Source organism: Otolemur garnettii, unplaced genomic scaffold (genome assembly GCF_000181295.1).
Source record: "Otolemur garnettii isolate 467f Iridium unplaced genomic scaffold, OtoGar3 scaffold00017, whole genome shotgun sequence".
Lineage (NCBI taxonomy): Eukaryota > Metazoa > Chordata > Mammalia > Primates > Galagidae > Otolemur > Otolemur garnettii.
In genome coordinates this window covers 10,705,812-10,723,143 of record NW_003852412.1, presented here as the reverse complement: position 1 = coordinate 10,723,143, position 17,332 = coordinate 10,705,812, and the positions used below count along the sequence as shown (strand labels likewise).

General features: G+C 43.9%; 1 protein-coding gene and 1 pseudogene across 1 annotated transcript in view; one reads left to right on the top strand and one right to left on the bottom strand.

Moving 5' to 3' along the window:
• The window catches only part of IQGAP2 (IQ motif containing GTPase activating protein 2), a 319,224-nt gene that overhangs the window by 287,546 nt on the left and 14,346 nt on the right, over positions 1 to 17,332 (bottom strand). The gene's annotated exons all lie outside the window — the stretch shown is intronic.
• LOC111723917 lies at positions 283 to 3,535 on the top strand (annotated as a pseudogene).

The following is a 17,332-nucleotide window of genomic DNA, read 5'->3' as shown; positions in this document are numbered from 1 at the left end:
AAAAAAAAAAAAAAAAAAAAGACCCTGACCACTCAGTTTTCACCCTAATGTATTTAGGGTCATCCAAACAGCTCACTATGTAGAGACATATATCAGACTGAGCTTGTTTAACCAATGCCACAGAACCAAAGAGTTTCAAAGCAGAAATGGTATCTCTCTGGTCTACTTCTCTTTTCAAGACAGAACTATTGCTAAACTATTCCAGAGAAAACCTAAGTTTGCTTTCTTATATTTTGTGTGTTTATATTTCTTATTACTTCTAAGAAGTATATAAAACAGATGATGGTCTATGAAGGAGCCTTCTCCCAGGAACCCTATCCCTATTCCCTAATCCCATCCCGGGAAGCCAGGGATGAACGTTTAGATCTGGCAGGAACCACCCTCTCGGTCTCGGTTCATCTGCCAAGGGTCTAATTTTAAATCAATCTTTTTTTAAATAGTATTAATGGCTTAAGATTAGCTCAACACATCGGGAAATACTTTCAGGGAACTCAGCCAACCACTCAGGGGATTATTAAAAAAAATAAAGATCTAAATAAAATACTAACAACAATGATCAATAATGTTCACATCTAGGTCTCAAACACTGCTCCATGAGTTCTCATCAGTTCTTCATTGCTAGTCATGATGGCTTATGCCGGGAATCCTAGCACTCTGGGAGGCTCAGGCGGGGAGGACTGCTTGAAGTCAGTTGAGACCAGTCTGAAGAAGAATGAGATCCTATCTCTACTGAAAACAGAAAAAATTATCTGGGTACGGTTACATCCCTGCGGTCTCAATGACTCGGGAGGCTGAGGCAGGAGGATGGCTTAACCTCCAGAGTTTGAGGTTGCTGTAAGCTAAGCTGACAACACAGAACTCTAGCCTGGGCTACAGAGTGAGACTCTGTCCACCCCAAAAAGAGAAGAACAGCAAAGCAAAATAAAGAAAAGCAAAAGGCTGAGAGCAGACATCACAATATACATAGTATTTCACCTCTGCTCAAAGAAAATGCCTTCCCCTTATCAGAATTCTACACACCTCTCCCAAAGTCAAATTAGGACCAGAATAAAGCAGACTAGCTGTGCCCTAGATAGAGCTAAGGGCATAATGATGAATGTGAGCTCCTCCAGCCGTGGGCTGCAATGTCTTGGCTTTTCTTAAGCACATTCTCTTTCATTATGTTTAAGAACAAGAGCCTGCTATTACATAACCTCAGTCCAACTATCCAAATCAAGAAATTTAATATTGATACAACACTATTATCTAGTCCACATTTAAGTGCCACCCCTTATCCCAGCAATGTTTTTATGGCTCTTTGTTCCATGCATTTAGATGTGCCTCTGGCCTTCTTGAATCTGGAAGTGGCGTCAGCCTTTGTTGTCCTTGACTTTATGTTTTTAAAGATTACTGACCAGTGAGTTTGCAGAATGTACATCAATTTAGATATAGCTGATGTTTCTTCATGATGAGGTTCAGGTTATGCACTTTTTACATGTAAACACACCACACAACTCAGGTTGTCACTTTTCACAGCATGGTATGAGTAGGCACGTGAACTTGGTTTGGCTCCATACGGGCGATGCTAATTTTAATCACTTGGTTAAAGTGATGCACGCTAGGTTTCTCCACTATAAACTTACTATTTCCCCCTTATAATAACTAACTGATGAGGAGTCACTTTAGGACTATATATATCCTTTTCCATAAAACTCGTATCCATTGATTTTCTAACTATCATTCCTTCTGCTATTATAAAGAAGAGCCTTCCTCGCTCCCTCATTTATACTCCTATATTCAAATTATAAGAAAAATGCACCAACGTAGCTTTGAAAAAGGAAAGATTAAATTTTTTTACAAGTATCTCACAAAACTAAAATTGCTAAACCTTCAGCCATAATGTCCGCAGCTGAACACCTGCTCTTTGACAAAACTCTGGATATGTTTCAGTCATGAAATGCCATGTCCTATAGCAGCTGTCATTTTTTAATTTACTAGGCTCTGTGCTAGCAGCCTGACACATAACTACTGATCTTCCCAACAATCCTGCCACAGAGACAGCCCTATTTTACAGAGGAGAACTGCTCAGACAACTAGGAACTCGCCCCAGGCCCCAGGACCGAGCAGCCCAAAGTCTGGGTGCAGAGTCTAAAACCCAAGTTCTTATCATATACAACTCTGCTCATATATATACATAGACACACATAAGCAAAGTTGAACTTTGAAGTGTGTAAATCCACTGTTACTCTCACTTCTAGTCATTGAATATGCCAGGTTCTATAACCAGATGAAATAAATTATTTGTGTATGTTTTCCCACGATAAATCCTGGTACTTCCTTCTTCATAGGGTAAAAAGAATTTCCATTTTCCATCCCCTTCCAGAAACAATTTCTAATCAGAACACTGTATATGAGGCTTCCACTGTACATCTCTTCAGGCAGAATAAACCTGGTCTTCAATCCAGGTATCACATTGTTAGGTGACTTTAAATTTAAGAGAGAAAAGGAGGAGGGGCTACAGCTGAGTAGTGACTCGGGTAAGGGAGGAGAGGTGTGCCAGGCCAAGTGTGTTCTCACGCTTGCCCTGTGGCTCTAAAACTGTGCCATGCAGTCGGCTTACTTTCTGCAATAAAAGATCCATATTCCTTCCCCTGCCCATTCCACACACAGCTTATTCACTCCCTTAGCTATTCAATGGGTTAAGTCAATTCATAGGTCTGTGTTATAACAAAGACTATAAATGTTATAACCTAGTTTTATTGTGATACCATTTCCATTCAAGCAAATGTGCTCAGACTACTAAAAGTTAAGACTTCAGGCTCGGCACCTGTGGCTCAAGTAGCTAAGGCGCCAGCCACATACACCTAAGGTGGCGGGTTCGAATCCCCAGCCCAGGCCCGCCAAACAACAATGATGGCTGCAACCAAAAAATGGCCAGGCGTTGTGGCAGGCGCCTGTAGTCCCAGCTGCTTGGGAGGCTGAGGCAGGAGACTCGCTTGAGCCCAGGAGTTGGAGGTTGCTGTGAGCATGATGCCATGGCACTCTACCCAGGGGGATAGCTTGAGGCTCCGTCTCAAAAAAAAAAAAAAGACTTCAGAGCTCTGCAACTTTCTGGATGTCCACTTCAGCACCCTGCCACCCTCCAGCCTTCCGGGTCCGACACCCAGTAGCACGAATTGGGGTTCTTCAGGGCCTCTCCCAGCAAAGCGGTGGCTGCCTGGGTCACAGGATCCACTGTCCAGAAAAGAAAAAATGCTAGCTGTAGAATAAGGAGCACAGGCCATAGGACCTCAGCAGGCACTGGGGACCTGCCGCAATTCAAAACAGAAGATTCACCTGGGCTCAAAGGTGGCTCTGTTCCAGTATTGGTTATGAGTCTTCTATTCACTGCTTTTGGATTTATGTTGCATATCAGGGGCAAAGACACTTGTTCATAGATTCATTTTCATCCATCTATCATCTGAAGAAGTTGAAAAAACCCAACATATCTCGGACCAAAAGTATAGTGATTTTCTGTTCATGAGAAAGAAATTTTCTTTAAGCCCACTGTTTTATGGGGGACTTAATAAGAATAGATTTTGAGAAATCAATTTTTTTCTATGGCTAAAAAACTTTTTTTTTTTTTTTTGAGACAGAGTCTCACTCTGTTGCCCTGGCTAGAGTGCCACAGCGTCACAGCTCAGAGCAACCTCAAACTCTTGGGTTCAAGTGATTCTCTTATCTCAGCCTCCCAAGTAGTTGGGATTATAGGCACCCACCATAATGCCCAGCTAATTTTTCTATTTTCAGTAGAGACAGGGTCTCGCTCTTGCTCTGGCTAGTCTGGAACTGCTGAACTCAAGGAATCCTCCCGCCTCAGCCTTGCAGAGTGCTAGGATTACAGGCTTGAGGCAACGCCTCCAGCCAGCTAATAAACGATTAAATTCATTAAAAAACAAAAAAGAAGAAGAAGTAGTAGTTAAGACTTGTAAAAAAAAAAATCATACCATAGATTCTCATTTTAATTGGAAGGACAAGAAGAGAAGTACATCTTCCACAGAAAAACTGAGGAACAAAGTTAGGTATATTTTCAATGAAGGCGTTGGAGCCTAATTCCCTTTTCTACCTTCCTGCCTCTTAACAACTTTCTGCTAATGTCTCACCTGGGTCAGGGGGAGAATCACACAGGTCCACTAACCTCATCTGTAAGTGATTCAGGCTCTGGGTCCCAGTTTCATGTCAGTTCCTTCCCTTCTTCCCACGGATAGTCTCCATCCTAGTATAGGGTCCCCACCCCAATTTGGTGGGCAGAACAACTTTTCCTGGTTACTGGTGTTACAGCAGGGAGAGCTGGGTGCTATTGCCCAACTCCTCAAGGGCCTGAACTCCATTCCACTGTTTCAGTCTGCTGCAAATCCTAGTCACCAGGCAGACGTGACTAATGCCACTGGGACATTTCTGATCCTTGCTTTCTGAACTCAAAATTTCTTTAATTTTTCCACTTTTTATATGGCTGATGCTAGAGGGATGCTTGTCTGTTCGGTCCACTATAAATGGTAGTGACTAATGCCAAGAGGGATCTGGTAAATTCTACATTTTTTCCAGGGGGGAAACAATTTACTGCATGTGACAGACAATACCTACAGAGGAATGTGATTACACAGAAGAAGGGAAAACCAAAGGGAGGAGGATGATGATGAGAGGGAAAAAAACTAAAGGCAGTTTAACCCCTGCTGACCCCTTACAGTTGAGCTAGGCATTCTTCTAAACCAGTGATTTTCAACCGGTGTGCCATGAAAATTTTGAGAGATCATTAAATTGTTTTTGAAAGAAGTTCAAAGCACAGTAAGTGTATTTTTTGACTTTTTTTTTTTTGGATCAACATAATTTAAGTGTGCCACGGAAGTTTAACTATAAGCTGAAGTGTGCTGTGAGATAAAAAAGATTGAAAAACCCTGTTCTGGTTTAGTGCCTGTAGCTCAGAGGCTAGGGCACCAGACACATACACTAGAGCTGGCAGGTTTGAATCCAGCCCCAGCCTGTCCAACAACAATGACAACTACAACTAAAAAATACCCAGCTTTGTGGTAGGCACCTGTAGTCCCAGCTACTTAAGAGGCTGAGGCAAGAGAATCGCTTAAGCCAAAGAGTTTGAGGTTGCTGTGAGCTGTGAAGCCACAGCACCCTCCCCAGGGTGACATAGTGACCAGAGGGAAGGGAAGCGGAGTGGAGGGGAGGGGAGGGCAGGGCAGGGCCTCTTACACAACTAATTAAATCTTCATAAAATCTGTGGAAGGTAGGTTCTATAAGTGCTACTTATCAAATGACGAAACCAAGGCTCAGAGCCCAAGGACAGTGAGTGGTCATCTGTGGGCTCTGGGTTGGCACAGAGCAGCCCAGCCCGTAACCCTGAGGCTATGTTGCCTCGAGACAGCTTTGGTTAGAAGGCACTAATGGACAGCATGACCTCAGGTACTATTATCCTGGCCAGCCTCTGCAGGTCAAGGAATTGAATACAAGGTCAGAACTGCACTCAGGTGAGACTCAGGAAACATGATTGGGTTCCAGTATTTGTAAGTGGAGAGATCACACACAGAAATAAATACTCCATCCTTCAAAATAGCCCCAGAAGCACCACGTTCATTGCGACTTGGCAGCCATTCCTGAGCACCTCTTTAGGTGTCTCTTTGCCGTTCAACTCAAGGATGCATTTCCTTTAAACATCCTTAAACAAGGCACTCAAGATGGAGCAGATGTTTGCAAACAAACAGCAGTCAACCTGGGCCAAACCCACAGAATAAGTGGGAAAATTAAGGCTTGATTATTTTTTCCTCGCCTGGCTTACGAAATGATTCCGATGGCAATTAAGAGAAAGTAACAACAACCTCTGAGCCATAGAAGTCGATTGGAAGGATGTTTTTTTACTGAAATATGTATGATCTGTAACAGTTTGTTTTTCAGCCTCCTGACTTCATAGCTATGTCTAACAAGTAAGGAACCTTTTCCTCATGTTTCTTCTCAACATGAGGGTGACTGAGAATCCCCTGGTGCGGCAGGCAACTAGCAAAGCACTGAGGTTAAGGATCAGGCTGTGCCATAAATACTGTGGATTGAAACCCAGTTCTGATACTCCACCGATCTACACCACAACGCCCTCGTTTGTAAAATGGTCTATTATCTAACTAGCCAGGGTCCGCGCAGGCAAGAAGTAGTACTCAAACGGTCTAAGTTAAAGAGTTTAATGGCAGAACTATTTACCAAGACATGAGGAAGTTAAGGCAGTGGTTCTCAACCTTCCTAATGCTGCAACCCTTCAATACAGTTCCTCATGTTGTGATGACTCCAACCATAAAATTATTTCTGTTGCTACTTCATAACTGTAACTTTGCTACTGTTATGAACCGTAATGTAAATATCTGAATTGCAGGATGGTCTTAGGCGACCCCTGTGAAAGGGTTGTTCGACCCCTAAAGGTCACGACCCACAGGTTGAGAACCGCTGAATAAAGGCAACTAGAAGGACTGCATGGTACCTGGGAGCTCGCAGACAGTCATCGCCTCCCCTAGGTCCGCAGGAACAAGATAGTTTTTTTGCCTTTCTAAAATTTAAGTGGTTGCAATTTTTTGAGGAGTATTAGGTACCAGAATCCCGCTACGGCCATGGCAGGGGACCACCGTACAGGAGCTATGGCTTTCAGCAGAGGATCTCTGCACCACCGCTACTTCTCAGCCTGGGCAAGGCGTGAGCAGGGAAAATGCCCTGGCTCCTAGTTCCCAAAAGCCAGGGGATGAGGGACCCCGCATGGGATCCGCAATGGTCTGCCTCCAAGGGCACCAAGCACAGTGGCTCAGAAGGGGCAAACAGAGGCTCTAGCCAGGTGTCCTCAAAGTTGCCGTGAGCCAATCCTCTCATAGGCCCTTATTGTTATTATGTTTCTGTCTGTCCTACAGACGGTAAATGCCATAAGGGCAGGAAGTATCAGCTAACTAACTCACTGCCAGGCCAGAGCACAGCTCAGGCCCTGACACAGTTAAGTTTCTCTAACTACCTATTACGAGACTAACTAAAATAACATAATTGTTTGAACCATGAGACATGATCCCGTTACTATACACTACAGAAAGTAAGTAGGGGACTAGTACCTTTAAAATTCAGATCCAGATCCCCACCTGACCTTCCACCCTGTCTACTAGCTTGAGGGAACATGGTACTCTAAAAAACCCACCCCAGCATATTAGCTCAGAATTAGACCAATCTGAATTTGATTAAAGCTATAATTTTTTTTCTAAGTTCTCTGAATTTCCTCAATCTGATTATATGAATACAGTTTATTCCATTTGGGAGATAATACAAGCTTAAATGGTTCAGCCCAACAGGAGTACATCTACTCTTAATTTCTACTAAAGCCATTATAAAAAGACCATTTGGAATTGCCACACATTCCAGGAACTGTGCTGCCACCGAGGAGGAGACAGCCTATCCCTAAACCGTCAGAGAAACAAAAAAACAAGACAGATTTCCTTAAATGTGGCAACTATAGAGCACACCCAACAGTCCAGAGCCTACCTGTGCACATTCCACACCCACCATACCTGTTTACAAAATAAAATACAAGAAGAGAATGATATTGTGGGGATCACACCTATGATTTATCCTATTAGGGTGCATGTGAATTTGTCTAAAGGTCAAATATAAATGTCTTAACACAACAATTATGAGAAAGACATGATGGCTATGTTAGCCAGTTGGATGAGAGTTTTTCAAACTATATGGAAGCAACACACTGTATCCTATGATAGAATTAATGTACACAATTATGATCTAATAAAAAAAAAGAAAGAAAAATACAAGGGAAGAAAGGTTCAATGACAACCCAGAAGATGTGCACCAAATTAATTTCATACTTTAATATAAAATAGGTTTTATATTTTTATAAAGTAACCAAATTAACTCTTATATTTTAAAAGTTTGAGTCTTTCCATCTGAGGCTCATGAATTGGTCCAGTGAATGGAGCAGAGACAAACCATTCCCGCTGTGTCCGTTTGAATTCCCAACCCCAAGACTATGTGAGCATAAGAGTATGGTGGTTGTATTCCACTAAGTTTTGGGGTGATGTGTCACCTGGTAAATATAAAACTGAACAGTGTCTATAGGTCTGCCTACACCCCAAATCCTACTACTTTCAGCTATAAAGAGAAGTCCAGGCTAGGTGCAGTGACTCACGGCTATAATCCTAGCACTCTGGGAGGCCCAGGGGGATGGACCACCAGAACTCAGGAGTTTGAGACCAGCCTGAGCAAAAGCAAGACCCTATCTCTATTAAAAATAAAAATACTAGCCAGACGTTGTGGCAGGCACCAGTATTTCCAGTTACTTGGGAGGCTGAGGCAAGAGGATTGCTCAAGCCCAAGAGTTTGAGGTTGGTATGAGCTATGTACGATACCACAGCACTGGGGCACTCTACCCAGGGTGAAAGAGGGAGACTCTGTCTCAAAAAATAAAGTAAATAAATAAAAGTCCAATGACATTGAGGTCTCAAGTAAGACCTCAAATTAATCTTTAAACCACTATAACTCCTGTCTTTCCCAGACTACAGATGTTTACTTTTCTGTAAAAAATGCCCTAAAATTCTATGTAAATGAAATAGTCATAAGTGAGTGGGGAGAGGGGTAGAGGGTTTCTTTTCATTCAGTTGGAGCAAATACATTTAAATGAAAATACTTGATGAATTTGAGGTTACAGATTTGGTCAGGATTCCTAGCCCCTTCTCCCACAAAGACTTCCATAGGCTAACATTGTCATTTCAAAAAATTATAGGGTACAGTGTAACACCCTATATCAGTGTGATGGGAATGCTAGTTTTAACAGACATGTTTTCTTTTCTTTTTTTTTTTTTCAGACAGAGTCTCAAGCTGTTGCCATGGGTAGAGTGCCATGGCATCATAGGTCACAACCAGATATGCATTTTTCAAAAATACAGAAAGGATGGGCCTGTGATCCTAGCACTCTGGGAGGCCACAGCAGGTGGACTGCCTGAGCTCAAGAGTTTGAGACCAGCCTGAGCAAGAGTGAGACCCTGTCTCTAGAGCCAGACGTTGTGGTGGGCACCTGTAATCCCAGCTACTTGGGAGACTGAGGCAAGAGAATCACTTGAGCCCAAGAGTTTGAGGTTGCTGTGAGCTATGATGCCATAGAACTCTACCAAAGGTGACAAAGTGAGACTCCATCTCAAAAAATAAAATTAAATAAATAAATAAAATGCAGAAAGAAATTGGGCACGGTGGCTCTTGCCTGTAATCCTAGCTCTCTAGGAGGCTGTGGCAGGTGGATTGCCTGAACTCAGGTTCAAGACCAGCCTGAGCGGCTCGGCACCTGTGGCTCAAGCGGCTAAGGCGCCAGCCACATACACCTAAGGTGGCGGGTTCGAATCCCCAGCCCGGGCCCGCCAAACAACAATGATGGTTGCAACCAAAAAATGGCCAGGCGTTGTGGTGGGCGTCTGTAGTCCCAGCTACTTGGGAGGCTGAGGCAGGAGACTCGCTTGAGCCCAGGAATTGGAGGTTGCTGTGAGTATGATGCCATGGCACTCTACCTAGGGGATAGCTTGAGGCTCCGTCTCAAAAAAAAAAAAAGACCAGCCTGAGCAAAAGTGAGATCCCATCTCTCCTAAAAATAGAAAAACTGAGGCAAGAAGATCGCTTGAGCTCAAGCTGAAGGTTGCTGTGAGCTATGACATCATGATACTCTACCCAAGTGACAGCTGGAGACTGTGTCTCAAAAAAAAAAAATCAGAAAGGAATACAAACTAGGAAAAAATATGCCTGCGTGCTCACAGTGATTTCACTGGGGTAATAAGATTAAAGATTTACAATTTCTCTTCTCTTCAGGTTTTTTTCTAGCATGGCATTTTTTTACTTCTACACCTTTTTTTAGGTTAAATAAGCAATATATAGACACTGCTGCACTTGTAGATTAAAATCCAAAGCCAATTCCCAGCACAGAACAGTGGGTGCCTGGGCTCCACACATTCCTTTGCATCACAATTAAACACTTTACTCCCTTCACTCAGCGCTCCCTCCTGCCACAACCCCACACCCTCTCTCTTCCTGGTACCCAGCAGACCTGCAGCAACAAAGGCTTCAGGGCACCAAGAGCAGCACAAACGACTCCTCATGTCACCCAATACTCTGGGAGAGCCCCAAGCTAGGGGAGCAGGTGCCCGGCTACCCGTCATCCTTGCAGAGCTGAGCAACAAGAGCAGTCTGCCAAGCCCTTCAAAGGGGCTGGCTCTCCTCTGTGGATTCGTGCTGAAATCAAACCCAAAGAGCCAGCAAATAGCTCAGAGTCTAAAACAGTCCAATTTGCTGCCTTTCTGGAGCTGGCTTGCCCTTCAGTGCCCATATAGAGGGGTGGGTGCAGCCATCTGTCTTGGGCTGCCCCGTTAAACTGCTCCTCCCAGTGCCAAGTAAGTCGTTGCAAGCACTGGTCCTCCCACTGCCTGGCTGCCTGCAAGACTGCAGACAGGCTCAGGGGTCACCACACACACACACACACACACACACACACACACACACACGGACTCCAACGACAGATTGCTGAAAGCCTCAAGCTGCCCCTGCCCAGAGCATTACATCATCCTTTCGGACATATCTGCCAATTTTCTTTTACTTGTCAAGAGTTCATCCTTACTTGAGCTCACTTCTTGACGTGTGGCCTATAGACCGGTGTCACCTGGGAGCCTGTTAGACATGCAAAGTCTTGGGGCCCAGTCCAGACCTGCTGGAGCAGAATCCGCAGTTTAATCAAATCCTCACACTTACATACATTCAAGTGTGGGAAGCACTGTTCCAGAGAACCCTCATTTAAAACTGAACGTTTTTGTAAGGATAAAACCCGGAGCACCAGTCATGGTAGAAATTTGGGGAAAAAATAGTTTTTAAAGGGTGGGAACAAGCATAATCCTATTCCCAGCAGGGAAAAAAAAACTCATTATTCATGCACTCTTAAAGGGTGGTGGGGAGAGCTCAGTTCACTTTATTTCAAAGCCAACTCCAGAGAGCATGAAAGCGAGGGTATTTCATTTTAAATCACCACCCACTGTCACAAACACTAATTGGTCCAGTAAATGGCATTATAAAGGCTTAAGGTGGGAGCTAGGCCAGACCAAACACAGCCACACAAAATGAAATGTCCAGAAAACAATTTCGTTTCTTTACCTAGAGTGGTTCTTAACTGGGGACCTTTGGCAGTGTTTGGAGACATTTAATTTTGTTACAAACGAAGGGGGTTCAACTGGACTCAAGTGTGCCAGAGATAATACATCCATCAGCCCCCCACAACCAAGAATTGTCCAGTCTAAAGTACTGAGGTTGAGAGACTCTGACCTACAGGCTTAACTCTGTTATTTTCTCTTCTCCTTAGTGCCCACCCCCATCACACACCTACACCCCACCACACAACCAGCTTTCCGGTAAAGGCCTGCACTCCCGCACTCCACGGTTTTCCCCCTTGGCTCCTTGGCTCAGTGAAGAGCCTGCCATTGAGTATGTGACAGCCAGGGACAGAGGGGCAGGGGCCCTGTCCTTTCAGCAAGAAGGGCCCCCACTTGTCCCTCCTCATTACCCATGCAACACAGGCCTTAGGTTATCTATTATAAAATCATGGGCTGTGAGAGCTGGAGGGGGCCTTAGCCATCCCCTGGTCCAGTTCCCTTGGTGTATTAAAGGGGCTTCACCCAGCAGACTCAGTACACAGACTGCTTCCTTTATAACAGACAGAAAAAGGAGCCAGGACTCACAAGGAATGCTGAGAAAAAAGGAACAATGGCACAAGCCCCAGTGTTTGAAGAGCCCAAGCCACTGTTGAATGGCAATGTTCTATTTTTAGCTCAACTTTCCTGAAAAGACACTCTGCTTCCCCCTTTTCTGGAATGCCTCAGCGTCCTTTGCAACTGTTTTGGTTTCCCCTCTCCTCCAAAGGTTGCTATAAAGAGTGTTTAAGAAAGAGATTCTCATTGCACAGAACAGAGAAAAACTCATCTTTATGGGCAGGATGACCGTATGTCTGGGTTGGCCCAGATCTGGCCCAATTTACACTGGTGCCTTAGAATAAGTAATAGAGAATCCCCCTTTCCTAGGTGTCTGGGCTTGGATGATGAATTATACTGTAACCTTTCTTCAGGGGCACGCTATTCCCAGGGAGAACAAAGCTCCAGGCCTGGCATGCTTCTGCAGAGCACATTAAGCCACAGACCTTAAAGTTAAACTGATGTGCAATTATGTCTAATTTGGCCCTTGCTGGTAATGTGCCAGCTGACCGAAATTCTGCTCACTGAAAATGACTGGAGGGTGATGAAGGAAACCCAGAACTCAGCTGTCACACTCTAATCTTGTGACTTGAGGGCATCCAGAGAGGATACTGGCACAGACCATGGGAAAACCTGCTCTGAACCTGATCCATGAAGTTATCCAAAATTTTCCAATTCAAACTCAGTCCAACTTCTAACCCCAGCATGCATGGAAAACCCACATTCCTCTGTACATATACAGAGACACAGATGGTGATATGGAGCTCATGGGCTCAGGTAAAAAGGTAGCAGAAAGGGAAGGCCAGTAAGATGACCCTTGGCAATTCATTTCATCGCACCAGGAAGGTCTACCTGAGAACGTATTAGCTTATTGCCAGTCAAGTCCAGATGGGGAAGAACTTCACCTCTCACAATCAAAAGGGATAAAGTGGAAAGTAATATGTTTTTTATTTTAATATGATTACTGGTCTCTTTGGGGAAAATGAAGACTACAGAACAGGAAACATTCCATCTAAACAACTGTTAACAATTTGACACGTTTCTTTCCAGACTCTTTCCCCATACAATCTAAGTTCTAAATTCCCTTCAGCATATCCAGCCTTTTCACTTCATTATATAAGTATTTCTCCATGTCATCATAAACCAACCAGTTTATTTTAAATTGCGGTTCTCCAATCGCAATGTTAACAGCTGTTTGCTATTCAGACTTCAAAAGTTTATGTATAACAGAAGGTAGTAAATAAAGCAGAAGAGAAAGGAAACCAAGCCATAAAATTTTAATGAAGAATCCGTATCCCAGAATAGTCTTGGTCACCAGGGTTGTACGTTCTGAGCCTCTCCTACAATTCTGCTGGAGTCAGTAAAGAAGGCTGAGCTTAACTGAGCGAGCACAGGCTCCAGATGGATGGATGGAGCAAATGCAGAGAGAGAAATAGCAAGAAAGGCACGCACAGGCTTAGAGAGAGTCAGCACGGATGGAAGAACCGCTGAGGAAGGAGCAGAAAAGGCTCCATTGTTGCTGCCTCTTCAATCTGGGGGTGTCCAGCCTTTTTTTTTTTCTCTGCTGTAATTTGCAAAAATAAGAGTTGACTTGGGCCACACAGTAAAAACACAAACACTAACAAAAGCTGATTAGAAAAAAGAAGGAAAAAAAAGGCCCGTGCTTACATTTCATGACATGGCAGAAAGCAAAAAGGGCCTCACAAAATCAGTATGCAGCTCACGGGCCCCAGGCTGGATACCCCTGACTATGGAATTCTTCAAGATCCTCCACGCACGCTGCTCTCCTTTCCTCGCAGTGGTTCTCAACCTTCCTAATGCCTCCACCCTGTAATACAGTTTTGGGTACTCCTATGTGGTTGTATCTGCATGTGGGCGGACCCGCCTGAAGACGGGCAGAGGAGCAGTGTCTCAGTTCCTAAGACCATCGGAAATATGTGTTTTCCGATGGTCTTAGGCGACCCCTGTGAAAGGGTCGGTCGACTCTCAAAGTGGTTGGGACGCACAGGTTGAGAAGTGCTGCATGGAGCCCACATGCACGCATCCCCTACTGCTGTCTTCTCACTACAGGACGTGTCCTTCTTCCTTCCCCGAGTGCTCTCTTTGTGCCAGGTTCTGGGCTAAGGACTTGAAATCTGGTATCCCATTTTGTCCTAATAAAGCCACCAGATAGGTACTACAACTTCATTACTTCAGTTCAGAGAGAAAACCAGAGCCGAGTGGTAGCAGATGACAGAGAAAGCCGGGCTCTGGGCTGCTGAGCCGTGTCTTCCCCCAAAAAGGCAGCCAGGTGCTCACTTGTTTAATAAACATTCTAATTATAGCTCACTTCCTTCCTAAAAATATTTGAGGAGGTTTACAGAAATCTGCTAGAGAAAAAGATTTACAAATATAAACAAAGTAAAAAAAATGGGTAAAGGGAAAATAAAAGTAGACCAGAACAATACAGGCAGAAATGGGGATAGAAATACACTGAAAACGATGGCTGAGCCTTTCATAACTTCTGAAGGGAAGTCCTAACTTGGGTTCTGTGTTTTCTATCAGCCAAAGCAAAAACCAGAAAGTCGATATTCGTAAATGAGTTATGGATTTAGTTCAGAAAATCCTGTTGCTATAGAAATCATGTTGGAATCAACGTATGTCTCAGTCATTCAGTCCCATTAAGAACTTCTAAATGAGACTATTTTCTGCTTAACTGTTGGCCAAACCTACAGGGGCTGTCATGTAAATGTGGAAGAAATTGCTCCAAAAAGGATCACCCACTTCCAAGTTCCCTTATTCGGAATGTGCTGAATACACCGTAAGTCACTGAGAGCAGATGCAAACTCTCAGTACCAGTTACCTGCTACTCAACTGTGATGCTCTTACTCTGCTCCTTCCCTCCCTGGGTTAGTCCCCACCATGCCTCCTCTGCCTTCTGAGGCTTTCAGAGCCTTACTTTGATATCAGCCACATCCTTCCTTCTTTTCTTCCCTCTGTTTTTGTGATGAGCTCTCAGCTGTGGTGAGGACCAAGCTCAGCTTTTGGTGAGACCAATTTAATAGCAGACACCACTCGGTCCCACTAACTCAGATTCTCCCTGACAATGCACTCATTATTCAAGATCAGGCAGTTACTGTGCAAAAAATTTAGGAGGTCTAAAATTCTTCCTTTTCCCAAGGTAATGGTTAGATTGAGTTGATTATTAGTCATTTGTTATGGTAGGAACAAAAAAGAAACTAATAAAATGGTGCAATGCTTTACCCAGAGTACCAAGTACCAACAGTTAACTTTCTAGTTTGTATTCAACAGGTATGGTGGTCACAAACCCTGAAGCAACGTTGCCTGGATCCAAATCCTTCTCTCTGCCACTTACTAGCTGTTCTTGGGCCAAGTACTTACTTACTTGAGTTAGGTAATCTTTCTGTACCTCAGTTTCCAACCTATAAAATAAGAATAATATCTTCAACTTCAAAGAGGTATTCTGAGGATTACATTGGGCAATTCATAGGACATGCTTAGAACAGCACCCAACATATATACTATATGTGTCATTATCAGCATTATTTGAGATTAACCTGGCAGAAAAAGGTAGAAAACCGTACCCCCCCCCCTTCTTAGATCTGTGTACACAATGTCTGTCCCTTGTGGTCCAGTCAACTCCTACTAGACATGAGGCACAATCTCCCTAGATTACCAGAGCCAATTCTCCCCTGTTAAGTAATCCTGAGAACTCCACATACTGCTCTTACTACAAAAGCTCCAAACTGATCATTAAGAGACAACAACTTGGTTAAATGGACTTAAACTGTTGATTTTATTCTTGGCTCATTTCCAACCAGGAAGTAGAAGAATGATCAGCCTTAAGAAAAAAATTAGCTAGCGGCCTACTCATGGATTCACCTTAGCTGAAGCAAAACATACTTGCTGAAGCTGGACCCCCATCTGGCTTAAGCAATATGGAAAAATTACCAACACTCACCCTCAGGAAATGTGTAGTTCCTGCTTACTTAAGTCCACAGTTACTCTGGAGCCCTGTCTCTCACATGCCCCTGCCACCTTTTTGGTTAAAAACCACCATTCTGTGGCTATACTACCCAAAGTGATTTACAGGTTCAACACAATCCCCATAAAAATTCCAATGTCTGGCTCGGCACCTGTGGCTCAAGCGGCTAAGGCGCCAGCCACATACACCTAAGGTGGCGGGTTCAAATCCCCAGCCTGGGCCCACCAAACAACAATGATGGCTGCAACCAAAAAATGGCCAGGCGTTGTGGTGGGCGCCTGTAGTCCCAGCTACTTGGGAGGCTGAGGCAGGAGACTTGCTGGAGCCCAGGAGTTGGAGGTTGCTGTGATCGTGATGCCATGGCACTCTACCCAGGGGGATAGCTTGAGGCTCCGTCTCAAAAAAAAAAAAGGAAAAAAAAAATTTCCATTTTCTTTTTTGCAGGTTTAAAAAAAAAAAACAGTTCTATGCTTCATACGGAACAAGAAAAGACCACAAATGGCCAACACAATCTCACGTAATAAGCACAAATCAGGAAGCATCACTTTACCAGACTTAAAGTTATACTAAAAGGCTCTAGTAACCAAAAACAGCATGATACTGGCACAGAAACAGAGACATAGAACTAACTACAGGTCAAAATAGAGAACCCAGAGATGAAACCATGCTCATCTTCCCATCTGCTATTCCACAAAGCAAACAAAAAATGGGGAAAAGAATTTCTAGTCAGTAAATAGTGCTAGGAAAACCGGACAGCCACATGTAAAAGACTGAAACAGGATCCTCACCACTCACAAAAATTAATTCACAATGGATAAAAGACTTAAACCTAAGGCAAGAAACTATAAGAATTCTATAAGGAAGTGTCAGAAAGACTCTTACAGATTATTGGCCTAGAGAAAGAATTTATCAAGACCTCAAAAGCAATCACATCAACAAAAATAAACAAATGGGATTTGATCAAATTTAGAAGTTTCTGCACAGCCAAAACCACAATCAATAAACAGACAACATACAGAATAAAAATCTGCATGATATATATCTAATAAAGGACTGATAGGCTCGGCACCTGTGGCTCAAGTGGCTAAGGCGTCAGCCACATACACCTAAGGTGGCGGGTTCAAATCCAGCCCAGGCCCGCCAAACAACAATGACAGCTGCAACAAAAAAATAGCCAGGTGTTGTGGCGGGCACCTATGGTCCCAGCTACTTGGGAGGCTGAGGCAGGAGACTCGCTTGAGCCCAGGGGTTGAAGGCTGCTGTGAGCTGTGATGCTATGGCACTCTAACCAGGGGGGACAGCTTGAGGCTCTGTCTCAAAAATAAAAAAAAAAGACTGATAACCAGAATCTACAAAGAACTCAAGCAATTTGGGAAGAAAAAAAATCAGGGCAGCACCTGTGGCTCAGTAGGTAGGGCAATGTGTTGGAACCTGGCCCTGGCCAAACTGCAACAAAAAATAGCCAGGCATTGTGGCGGACACCTATAGTCCCAGCTACTCAGGAGGCTAAGGCAAGAGAATCACCTAAGCCCAGGAGTTGGAGGTTGCTGTGAGCTGTGATGCCATCGCACTCTACCAAGGG